The sequence below is a fragment of the Colius striatus genome, chromosome 1, assembly GCF_028858725.1.
Source record: "Colius striatus isolate bColStr4 chromosome 1, bColStr4.1.hap1, whole genome shotgun sequence".
Classification (NCBI taxonomy): domain Eukaryota; kingdom Metazoa; phylum Chordata; class Aves; order Coliiformes; family Coliidae; genus Colius; species Colius striatus.
Window position 1 is genome coordinate 107617358 of NC_084759.1, and position 13112 is coordinate 107630469.

The following is a 13112-nucleotide window of genomic DNA, read 5'->3' on the forward strand; positions in this document are numbered from 1 at the left end:
ATCTTCTTTGCTTTTAATCACTTTCACCAAGCAACACTACTTTAAGATTAGTATTAGTATTAGTATTTGAAAGGGTAGTGGAAAGAGAATGGTACTAAAGAACCAATAGCTTCACAGAGGTGGAGTTGGTATTCTGTGCAATCTATGCAATGTAATACCCACTATCCAAGTTTTGTGTTACTCAAAGTAAAACAAAAATGTAAGGAGACTTTCTTGTAATGGGCAGATCTCTATTAATGGATGAATTACACAATAGATTTCAACAGCAAAACAATTCTGTAGAACTTTTAATAAGAACTTATTAGAAGATTCTGATAATTCTCCACTCTTTTACAAAATTTGAAAAGCATAAAACCAGCATTGCAAGTGCATTTGATACAGAAAAGCAATCTGGCAAGAAAAGAAGGCCTTATATACAAATTCTGAGCTTGCTCTGGAAGTACCAGCTCAGCACATAACCCATAATATAATTGCTTTTCAATGAGATAAAAGAAATTAAGCTGTCAGGTTATTAGAATAGCACATACTAGTGGTATAAAACAGGTACAGTAGCTAATATTAATATGCTGGCTTTCATCAAAACAAAAATATGGTACATGTAAAAGTTTTTAATTTTGACACATCAAAGCTTCTTCATCCTCCAGTAAGTAAGAATCAGTTCTCTCCTCATGTGTATCAAATGCATTTTAAACCCAGAAAACAATTTTGAAGTTTAAGAAATAATTTTCCTTTACCTTTTTTTTATGCTATAGTAATGTTGTCTGTAACCAAATGCCATATACAGAGTTCAGTATTTGTTTTTTATTGGATTCACAACCTACCTAAAAAAAAAAAAAAAACCCAAAAAAAACCTCAGCAAAATTGTTCAATGTAAAAACTGTTATTGGACAAGTAATAAGTTTTCACAAATTACTATTTTGTCACAAATATAGCAAATAATTATTACCAGCCTGGCTTACTCCTCCGTTTTTACACAAATCAAAGGGAAGCTTGATAGAGGAGGGGCTGGTAGGGGCAATCCACATTTGTTTTGGAAGCTTTATAATGCACTAAAAAAAAGGAGAAAATAAGGATGTTCGAGTCCATTTTCTTCAGTTTAGAAGGTCTCAGGTGGTCATTTTTAATAGGTTCTCCTGATGGATATTGAGAAAGCTTTGTGGTGTTCCATATTAGTTTTGGTTATATTAAGGATTTTATTAAATACAATAATATTGGGCAGCAGTTATTTCTGAAGTGATAATTTTATTTGTAATGTGAAAGTTAAATATATTTATTTAGCTTGATGATAAAATGTCTGTACAGCATACTGCCAACAGGGAGACCAGCTGCCAGATGAATTATCTGTGTGTCTCTGCCTCTTCTAAGGAAAGCAAAGCTGTTCTGTGACCAGTGAAGAGGTATAAAAAGATTTAATCTGCAGTTCAATGAACAATTCTCAGTCTTGATGTGGCACTTTCAAATTTAAGTGAAGATCTTGCCAAGTGTGGGGGTTTGATGTAATTTTTACCTAATAAATTACTGTTTTTCAAGTTGGAAATCCAAAGAAATGTACCAACAGTACAGAAAACAATAGGAATTCAAGACAAGTATTAAAACCGAAAGCAACATTTTCTATTTCTCTTGGAAAAGATCCCTCTTTCATGATGGAGATATAATTTCTAATAAAACTGATTTGTGCAGTTTAAAATGCTAAAGAAATAAACTGCTGTACAGCCAGTGACTGTCATGTAAGAGTACCATCTATATATATGGAAAATATAAAAATAGAGCTAGAAATATGAAATGGCATGAATGTGCTTGAGGAAGAACACAGAATTTTCACGTTTCTATACATATTGATCTTGCATTTGTTCAGTCCTATAGACTTTCACTTCCTGCCCTATGGAAAAATGGTTTACTTTAAATTAGTGATTTAACGTGATCTAGTTTTAATGGGCTTTTGAAGGCAATCTTAGTAATACTGTCATCATGACTCCTGATTTAGAAAGACAGATCTTGATGTCTTAAGGATTTTGTTTCTAGCCTTTGACAGTAGCAAAAGAAAGAGTAAGGAAATAGCTTACTCTTGGACATCTTAGTCTTTCTTGTACGTAAACACAAACGTCACTTCTTAAATTCTAAATTAAAGCTAATACTAGATGTCAGAAACTACAAGGAGTAAGTGGAGCCATCGTTCAAGCTGCTTGGACTGTGAATTACCCAGCAATGATTCTGAATGTGGTTTCATAAGAGGCTATGTGCACTGCACTGTTGCTGTGATTTTATGAACCAACAGCTTCAAAAGCATTTGTCAAAAGGTTAGAGATCTTCAGGATATTCAGTGTCTAGAATTCCATGCAAGAAGCAGTGGCAAAAGAATTGTAATAACTGTCAGCAAGGGGGGAAGATTATTTGTCTTGTATTTGAAAGAAGCTAGCGTACTGTTCAATACAAATATACCAGGTAGAAAATCAGTTCCTGACTAATCATTTGTTTTATCTCTTGTCCAGTGGGTGTTTCATGGAAGGGATATGGAAATTTTTATGCTGGACTGAAGAGATAGAGTAAGAAAGACAAATTTATAGGAATATAATTATTTTTGCTGTCCAAAGAAAACTTATTAAAATTTTTATTGTTTTGGAGTGCTCTTGAAAATTATATTTATATGTTTTCCTAGTAGAATAGTAGAGTCATAATTCAAGTTGGAATGAAACTCCAGAGGTCATCTAGTCCATGTTTCTTCTCTAAATATATCTGATTAGGTCAGGTTTCTCAGGAGCATGTTCATTCAAGTCTTCAATACCACCAAGGACAGAGGTCCCACAGCCTCTCTGGGTAACATGTTCCAGTGTTTAAACACTATCACCATTTAAACAAACATACACCCCTTTTTTTTTTCCTTAATATGTAGTTGGAATTTCCTGCATTTCAACTTTGACAATTACTTTTTGTCCTATCACTATGCAGCCATGAGATGAGTCTAGCTGTGTCTTCTCTGTGTCCTCTGTTCATCACTTTTCCACACTGAGCAAGTCCAGCCCTCTCAGCTTCTTGTATGTTGCGTTCTTCAGCCCTCAAACAATTTGATGGCCGGCCACTGGATCCACTCCAGTATGTCGATATCTTTCTTATACTGGGGAGCCTGAAATAGTATCCAGATGTGGCTTCAGGGAGACTGAAGAAAGAAAAGAAGGCTCACTTCGCTAAACCAACAAGCTGCACTGTTACTAACAGAGCCCATCTTTGGCTGGCCTCCTTTTTCACAAGGACACACTGCTGGCCTGTGTTAGACTTGTCCTCTAGGGACACCGGCCTTTGCAATAAGGTGTTACAGAACAATTTAACTGCAACAAGAATTCTCAAGATGAAAAAAAAAACCAAACCTCATACTGTTCTTAGACAAAAAATAGTAACAAATGCTAGTCAGTTTGAGGGTTTTATCCTGTTTAATTTGGTGAAGAAGAGCTTGGACAGGTTTTGTATTTCTTGTTTTCAGTTTTACACATTTGACTTGTTTTAATTAGATTCCTGAAAAATTTAATCCTATCAATTTATTGGTTGAACATACTTGGCATTCTGGAAACATCATCTACAGACATGTGAGAGATTTTTTTTTCTTTATGTTCCCCCACCGCCAAGCCAATGTGGATTTAAGAGCGTTACAATATGTTCTAGTTTAGATCACAGAAGCAGTAACTGCTGGATATCAGTTTGTTTTTTAACCTTAAAAATGCATACCTTATTTCCTTAAGAAAATTGACAAATACTTCCAATGAAATTATATTCTGTATCTGATTATTCTTTCTCATTATTTTTACAGATTCATTAAAATCACCAGCTGGGTAGCCTCTTTATTTTGCTTCTCACTCTTTTTGGAAACCTCTTTGAACAGTAATATTTTACCTCATGCATGTTGAAAAACAGATGCTGACCAGAGAATAGCTTATAGCTGACAGTGTCAGCTTTATGTGCAACACTTGTCCTACCTTTTTCATATGCTGTAAACAACAAGTTGAGAAATAAGCATGCTATGAAGCAATTGAAACACAAAGGGAATCCCTATGTAGTCACAATGTGGAGAATTCAGTTTGAAAAAAAAAAATTAAGCTACAAAATATGAAAGTAAAAACCATCAAAAGGAATGTTCTACATATTCTCCCGCTGCATTTTCCACAGTGATAATGAAGATAGTTTACTACATCTTTTAATCCCAATATGTATAGACAGAAGACTAATGAGCATTCATTTCTCTTATAACAAGACTTATTATCATTTAGATATAAGTCTGTTGGTATTACTTGAGGATTTTTTGAAACACTGAAAGTCTAACCAAATCACAAAAATAAAGGATTGAGTGATTGTTTAAGTGTTTACTTGTCTAAGCCCCCTCCATAGATGAAGAACTTTTAGTTTGATTTACAAGAATATTCCGTAGGAGAGATTGTGCAGTGGCTTGGGATTATGTCTTCCACTGCTGTAGTACTTGTCAATGTGAATTCTTCCCTGGAAACTGAATTAATCTCATTGTGTCTTCTCACATAGGACAGGGAGAATTGTCTTCACAACCGTTTGTATATTTTATTCTTGTTACTTGTGCTGTTAGATATTGTGTTAGCACCAATTGAAGTGTTTCTAGGACATAACCACATGAAAAACCCAAAGACCATATGGCTTTCAGAACTTTGATGGATTCTGTTGGTATTCTTCCAGTTATTTTCATGATAGTTACTAATAAAAATTTCCAAATATTTTGGGAGGGCCTGAAATGGTTCGAGGTTTGCTCTATGTGACAATAATTGTCAAAAGAGTAAGAAATAAACAATGACAAAATTTAGTACACAATCAAGCAGAATGATGCCTTTTCACCATAGGGTAGTTAGGAAAATCTGTATGCTACTTCTTATTTTCACAAAAGATTTTATGATACTTACAATTAAAAGTGCTAAATCAGTCTAAGTACTTCTAATGCCAAACTTCATCATTTTTTAGACTATATCACTCTGAAGTTCCCCAAAACTTCTCTTCTGGCACCTGCTTTTCTTCTGTTCCAACACATTTTTTATAAACTTTAGGTAAGTCTTCAAATACCCACCTCTTAACTGAGGATTTTTATGGCCCCTAGAAACAGGGAGTTCTTTGACTACCTCCAAATTCATATTGATCACAGACTGTGTTTTTACTTTCCTTACAGGAATTTGCTTTTTAGGGGGATGCTGTAACAAAGTAATGTTTGTATTTTTAACTGTGAAGAGTGTGTTAGTATAGAGTCAACATACGTGCATCCTGTGCAAAATAAATTATTGTTTAAATTTTGCTATGAGCTTTTAAAAAGTTTGCAAAATTTAGAAGCAACAGTACTAAAAAATGAGTAGACATCCTCAGCTTTGTATTTCTTCCTTTGGTATTTAAATGAAAACTTCACAGAGATTTTGGCTTTTTTTTTAATTTAATCTATTCATCAGTTTTATTGAACATAATATAAAGTGACACTTAATTCTATCATATTTGGCTAATATGTAACTCAGCTGTCATGCACCCAGAGAGATTCTTTAGGGTGTTCAACTGTCATGTGTAATTTATAATGCAGGTTTTTTGCATGAGAGAGGAAAAATTAAAGCTGAATATGTTTGTTTTTCTTTCTCTGTGAATGGAGGGAAGGGAACTGATATCAGTCCTTTTTAAGACTTGATTTCCATATATTTGCTTTGAAAACGTTGACCTTGGAAAAAAACAAAGATTTAAAGACTCAACAAAAAAAGACCTTTCAAAAATACTCTCTCAGAAATTATATGCCTGTAACATGCCTGCTGTTAGGAAGGAGAGGTCAGAAGCAATAAAAGACATCAGATGTTTTCAAAATAACAACTCACCCAATGCAAGTAATTATAAACACAGTATTTAATTTGTGTAATTCACTGAAAGTTCTACCTACCTCTATGGCAATTCTCTTAATAAGTCTTTCCAAGTGTCCCCTCCAATACTGAGTACTCAAAGTATTGAACTAAGCAGTATAATTTACAATCAAATGAAATGAATCTCGGTGGAATAAATCAAATATGTCACCCATGAAGGGTAATTATCTTTTCATTTTCTCAAATATTGCTTAATCCAGATTTCTTTCCTTTCATACTCATGAAGTAACAGATGCTATATCTATATATGGGACAATAAGCATTTCAATATTTTTAAACATCTAAAAATTATATTGGATAAAGAGAACTGATAGGAGAACTTTAAAAATTACTATTTTTATAGTGACCCATCCAATATTTCTTTAAACTTTTTTCATTCTTTAGTTGTCCAAAGACATTTTCAGCACAAATGAAGCAATTTCTGATGATGTTATGTTTCAGGTTTTCTCAATACATGATTTCTATCATAATGTTAACAATTTATCCAACCTTAACAACAATGTAGACGTAGCATGAGTAGCAAACCTTTTATTTTATTTGGACATTGTCATTCAGCAGTGGACTTGATGCTTTTTGTTGAAGTGCAAATATAAAAGAAAGTGTTGCTGCTTATAGGTCCAGTACATTTTTCTTTCTGTTAAACAAGCAAATCAAATATATATTCTCAAACTTTTATTTGTTAATAACGTAAACAACCAGTGGTTATTTCTGTCCTTCAGAAAAATCTTTTTGATTTAGGACTTCCTCTGGAACTTAGAGATCCATGGGAGAGAAACTTAACTTTGATTAACGTTGTTTGCAGCCTTTTTGCTTGTCTTTTAGTAAATGCTGTGCATCTAGCTCTAATTGCCTATTTGATGCTATTTTCACAGCCATTTCCTAGCACTTTCATTATGGCCTGGCTATTTGGAGATGAGCATAATTTTAAAATGGTATAATTTTTTCATAAAGCCTCAAAGCTGTAATAGTTCTTTCTGTTAATTTATCTATAAGGTATGAACACCAGCGCCGTACATGAAACTATATTGATGTAGAGGAACACTTTCTCCTGGGCATGTACTGCTTTCTGAGACACTTGGAAGAAGAAAACTTGACTTGAGGCTGAAATGCTATTTGGGTAGTTCTACATCAGGGTAGTTCTATATTAAACAATTTTTACCGACCAGTGAGAGACATGTGTGTAAAGTTAAAATTAATGAACTAAACTACATTTCTCCTGTCCTTCAAAACATTCCTGATAAACAAGACTGCTTTTGCTGAGATGACATCACATGCTATATTCCTGGAATGACAGTTAGTGCTGACATCTAAGTGACAGATGCTCACCTGATGCTCTAAAATATGTTTGCTTCTTAATCAAGAAAAAACCAAAACTGAGAAGAAATGAATGTTGGTATTTTTAGAGAGGGGAACTAAAATATAGGATGACTGTGTGGTTTATCAATGTTTGCATTGAAAGTCCATGAAAGCACTTCTGTGTCATTGTAGTTAGATTTTTAAAATGTTGTATTTGGATCATTATCCAGTGAAAATTGTTTACTTTTTTACCATTAATTGAACATTGTTTTCAGTTGCTGATCCCAATGTAAGGCTGAAAAATGTGAGGGTTTTTTTTACAGCACTGCAGTATTAGGTTTCTATATTTATGGTAAATTCTATGAAGGGACTTAAATTCCTTTATATAGACAATATAGATTTCTGTAGGATTTCTAGTATAGATTGTGACAGAAATGTTTAACTTATATTCAAGGTTAAAGCAAGATTCTAGTTTGCATCCTTTTCATGTGGGTTTTTTTTTTTTTTTTTTTTTATTTTTGTCCATTTAAAACTTACCTATAAGCCTTTTTTTATGAACACTTCAGTCCTGATTTATTTCTGGGGGACTTGAAGGAGACGAAAGGAGAAGACGGGAATTAGAACACATTCAAAATGATAGCCAGCATGTCTCAGTGGAGGTTACTATTGAAAGCTATGTTCTAAATAGGCATTAAGAATGTAACAATTGTGCAAAACTAGTTGCTAGGATTTGTTATGATCGTTGCCTACCTCTATTTCTTTGATCAGCTTAAGAGGAGAAAACTTTTATCTTAAGTGAGGGACTGTCAAAACACTCAAAGTGTTTCATTTGGAGGTTTAATTGATAATATAGAAAATACACCCATTCATCGTAATTCTGTCTTTGGGCTTTCTAATATTCTAATTCAGCCTATTGTTGGTTCTTTACTGAATTAGAACTGGCAAGAGAAAAATATATTATTAGATGCTTCTAATTTCTGTACTCGAAGATATGGAGCAGCTGCTTCTGATGGCTCTTTTGCTCTGTGGGAGAATACTACTAGTTGTGGAGAGTGGTAATTTGTCCCAATAACTGGTTAATGGAGTCAATGAAAAGGAATTTGGCTTTGGAGCATAATATTTGGTTTTGACAACAGAATAAAAATATGTAGGTTGTATTTATTTATTTTTTTTTAAACTGTCTGAATTTTCTTAATTCTTTCCAAGACATAGTTCAGAGCTGAAGTTCAGTGTTTCACATTTGTGGCTTGATAGACTTAGGGGTTAGAAAGTGGGGAGCACGGGGTTGGACATACTCTAAACAAGAATGACTAATTAGTAAATAGGTTAATAAAAGACGTGATGCATTTAATTTTTAAAAAAATTATTCTGTTATTGTGAGATTGTATTACATAGAAAATTCTGGGGTATTGTAAAGAAACAAAAGATAATAATTGAATTAATTTGTTAGAGCCCTTCTTCCAACTCATTTGACATGCTTGGAAAGAGAACATAAGGTTGTCTTAAAGGAAAGCAAGCCAAACCTCATCTTTACTTTGAAACAGTAATCATTGTGGAAGTGCATTTGTAGGAAATAAAGTGTACCTGTACTTGGGAAAGGAAATTATTACAGGTACTGAGGTAGCCAAAATTAGACCCTAGACAATTCAGTGATTCAGGTATCAGTATATAAATCTATGCTTGGAAAACAATGTTGCTTATATTTTCTTACAGTTCTTTCTGCAGTTCAAGAAAATTTCCTGCTCAAATAAGCTTAATTTTCTCTCTTGGAGCAACAGGTCACCACATCCTAGATTCCCTAGAAGTCTACTGTAATTTAAGCCAAGTATATAGAAACCAGAGAGGAGAATGATAAGACTGACTAAGGCATAGTTATTATACTACTTTTTAATTCTGCAAGAAGTCTGTGCTTACAATTGCTACGAATTGGTGTCCAAAATGTATACAACATTTTCCAAGATTATGGCTAGGAGATTTTTTTTTTTTTTTATGACAACTGAAAGATATGTTGTCTCAAATGGAGAGCATAATTTAAAACATTTTCACATTTCACTTTTCTAAAGCTATTCATAATTCTGAATTGGCATTCTCTTAGGAGAGTGCCATAGTTATCATGTTTTCAAATTTGCTGAGTTTGGGTGATCTGTTTATCTTCTTTTAAAATTTTTCTGGTCTTGTAGATCTAAATCAATGAAGCAGAAATTATTGTAATTCCCAGTTTGGTGTCACTAACTATAGAATAAAGGAATCCTTTTTAATCTCTTGATATAGATTTTAATGACTGTTTACATGTTTTAGGTACAGAGGGGTAATTATGCTGGTTTCAACTCAGAATATCTTGTCACATGTTAATTAGGATAGTTATTTTACTGTAGTATGGTTATTCAGATCTTTTTGTATTTGTTAAATGGAAAATAAAGACATCATATTTTGTCGAAGTTAAATATTTGTGGTATTTTTCAGTAATATTTTTTGTCAGAAATTAATTATACTATTGTTTTGACATGAGGCATCTTGCTAGATGCTTGAAAGATTGACATGCATGGGAGCAAGCTATTGATACAGCTACTGGAACTGGATGACTTATGATGTTAACAGGTGTGGAGAAAAATTAATTTGTAAAGGAGGTAAAGGTCTGTTTAAGGAGGAGTTTTTTAGCGTGCTTTCAATATCACAGCATTATGTTCTGCCACACTTTCTACAGATAAACAAGAACAGGATGGAGTCTTAATGGAAAACAGCTGCTTCAGTTCAAGTAAAAGCATTTAATTTTTTTTTTCCTAATGTCTTGCTACAGTGAACCTGTGATTTCTTGTTGGAAATTTTGTTTGTGCAGAAAAAAGATCTAGCAAAGGGAAGATTTTAAAATTCCTTCTATCTAAATCATACTATAATCTGATAACTGGATCTCTGAAAATAATTATTTTTGTTTTCCTAACTTTTTTGTATTTCCTCTCCATGACTTTTCCTCCAAGTGCTCAAATTGAAATATTCCAGATAAAGTATAAAATTTTTGTATCAGTTTCTTTTATGTTCTGTACTTCCTTTGGCTACATATTACTAACATGTATCTAAAAATAGTAAGTTTTTTTGGGTTTTTTGTTAAGGCTGTTAACATTAAATTGTTTGTCAGCTGGCTGTGGATTTGACAAAGGTTCATCAGGAAGCATGTATTTCAATTTGCTAAATTGAAAAAGTCACTTTACCTCAAAAGATGTGTAAGTGCTTAATGTGACATTAATGTAAAAATTACAGGATGCATTGAAGAAATTGATTTTATATATATATATTTGTTTTTTGTACATATTGGTGAACTTTCAGAACCACCGTAAATTTCCATCCAGCAAGTGTATCAAAAAATGTGCAAGAAAGTTAACAGCCATTGTACTGTGAATTTTATGAACATACATGCATAAAATTTAAATCTTTAGCTAAGTTTTATTCACTACAGTTTGATTGCTAATTAATGGAGTATTCATTTCAATGCAAGGGAGTAATAAGTGGCTTAATTTCTTCTAATGTAATTTTCCTATGTAATCTGATGTATGATTCATGATACAGGGTCTGAAGTTCATATCTTGCCTTAGCATAATGTCTTTGTTTTTCACAAAGAAAGCTTGTAAACATCCTGGTTCCGTACTTCATTTAAGTTATGAATTTTATATTAAATTATAGATACAAGTATTTCAGTAATTTGTTACATGAACTGGTAAAGGCAATTATTTGTTAGAACAAAAACTGAGAGGCAACTATTTTCCTCAGCGAATTAATGGGATTTGCTAGGAAAATTAGTTTCCACAAGAAATACAACCAGTGTCTTTCTGTTATATTCTGGCTTTCTACAAGAAATAAGCTTAAACCATTTCTACTACTGGTTTGCAAGTTTTTACCAGTTTGGTTTTTTTCTTTGTATGTTTGCAGTTCTTTGTTTTTTGTACCACCTTCATTTTGTAAAGAAGGAAAAAAGTTACAGAGTTCAAATAGAGGGACTGATTTTAAAAAGACTTGTGTTTGGCAGTTGATCACTTACTGCCTAAACGGAATTGCAGAGTTGTTTTCCTCTTTGATGCAGAAGAGTGGTAGTGTTAAAATTTCATACAGAAGCAGTCTTTTTTTCTATTATTGACTGAAAATTAGCTGGTTAAATAGATTTTATCTCAACCGTGTGTTTGAAAGGTTTTTAAAACTCTGTAAGCATGCCTTTCTATGAATAATGTATTTAATTCTGAAACTTTACTTCAGTAAACACTAAGTTTTTAAGTTATACTTTAAGTAGGATAGTGAAATGGCATATTTTATGGGTAGTTGGTATCTGGGAGTTAACTTGAATGAAGGATATTTCATTAATAGAATCATAAATGAATTTATAGTAACAGCACCAAAAAAAAGATGTTCTCTCACGAGGTTTCAGTTAAAATAGTGAAGTAATTTTCTAACTGTGCTTTACAGTTTTTGAAAAAATTGCCAAAATCACAAATAGCCAAGCTTAGACTATGCTTGTGATAATAGCAAAATTAAAGACTTCTGTGGCGTGTTGGTATTGGTGCCAAAGTTATTTTATCTTTAAGGCTGTTTTAGAAAGCTTCTGGTATGTGTTCTGAATTGGAGAAGGGAGACACATACTAGGTTATGAAATATAAAAGTTAAATATGGCATTTATTTTTAATGGGCAACATCTAGAACACTGTATCGGAGGGAAAATGTTCTCCATCTAATTATTTTTATTTGCATTTGAAACTAGGTTCAAGAGTGATTGCACTGCTCAACAGGGAGATGGCTGGTGTTTTGCCCTAGAGTATAATATGTAGGTAATGTCAAATGTCTCAAAGTCTGCATTTCCATGCTTCAGAAGGTTTCATAGTTATTTTTATTATTTTCTTCTCACAAATTCAACATCAGGATAATTAAGAATGTATCTTATGCATAATTATTTTATGGGAAAAAGTGAAGAACAAGCAAGTAGAGATGTGCTTACTATGATTTCATAACAATTGGTAAAGGGAATATTGCTGAAGCTACAGTTGTAAATCTGTATTTTAATTGTTTTCTGAAATTAATATACTACTGATGAATTTGTAAAACTTCTGACAATAATATTACTTATGAGTAATCAGTCATTTTTGTAATGAGAGACTCTAAAGCAATGACAGTACTCAGAATTTGAAATCCGTCACGCTAAAGAATTGGTGACACTGATAAACAGTATCTTTAGTATTCATTCTACTCACTCAAAACATCTAATCTCCTAATGTTCAAGCCTTCAACTAGAAAGCAGAATAGATAGATGACAGCCTTTTCTGGGGAAAAAAAAGAGTAATAGCACTTCAATGAAATCAGCAACTTTAAGGAAATGATTATAAGCTCAGAGATTATAGACAGTGGAGACACTTTTTACATACTTTTAAAATATCAACTATTTTTGATTGCTAGATACAGCTGGCTAGATTCTTTATTTCATGTAAGATCTATAAAAACCATTCAAGTTTGTAACAAAGCCTTCACCATTTGAATGTCTTCATTAAATTAATTATAAATTAAATAATTAAAATTTCTTTTTAATTATAGTAAATATTTTTTTTAATCTTAACTTTCAAATGTCTATAATGCAAACACAAGATGATTTTAAATGTTGAATAAGAAGTAATAGTAAAAGAAAAAAAAGCCAAGTATTTTGTAGGAAAAAATCCAACTTAAATGTATTTTCTTAGAAATGTGTTTTCTCTAAATTGTTTTTAACTAAACCTGCACTTTATTTAAGACAGTTCTTCATTTATTTCCAACTCTCTTTATTTTCCTGTCCCAGTATCTTCAATAGGATAGATGGGCAAGACTGGTTTTTAGTAAATTATGTAGAAATGGCTGTTGGCATGTCACCTTCCTTGTTAGCTGGAGTTGAAGGAATATCATCTTGCACCATTTTGTCCT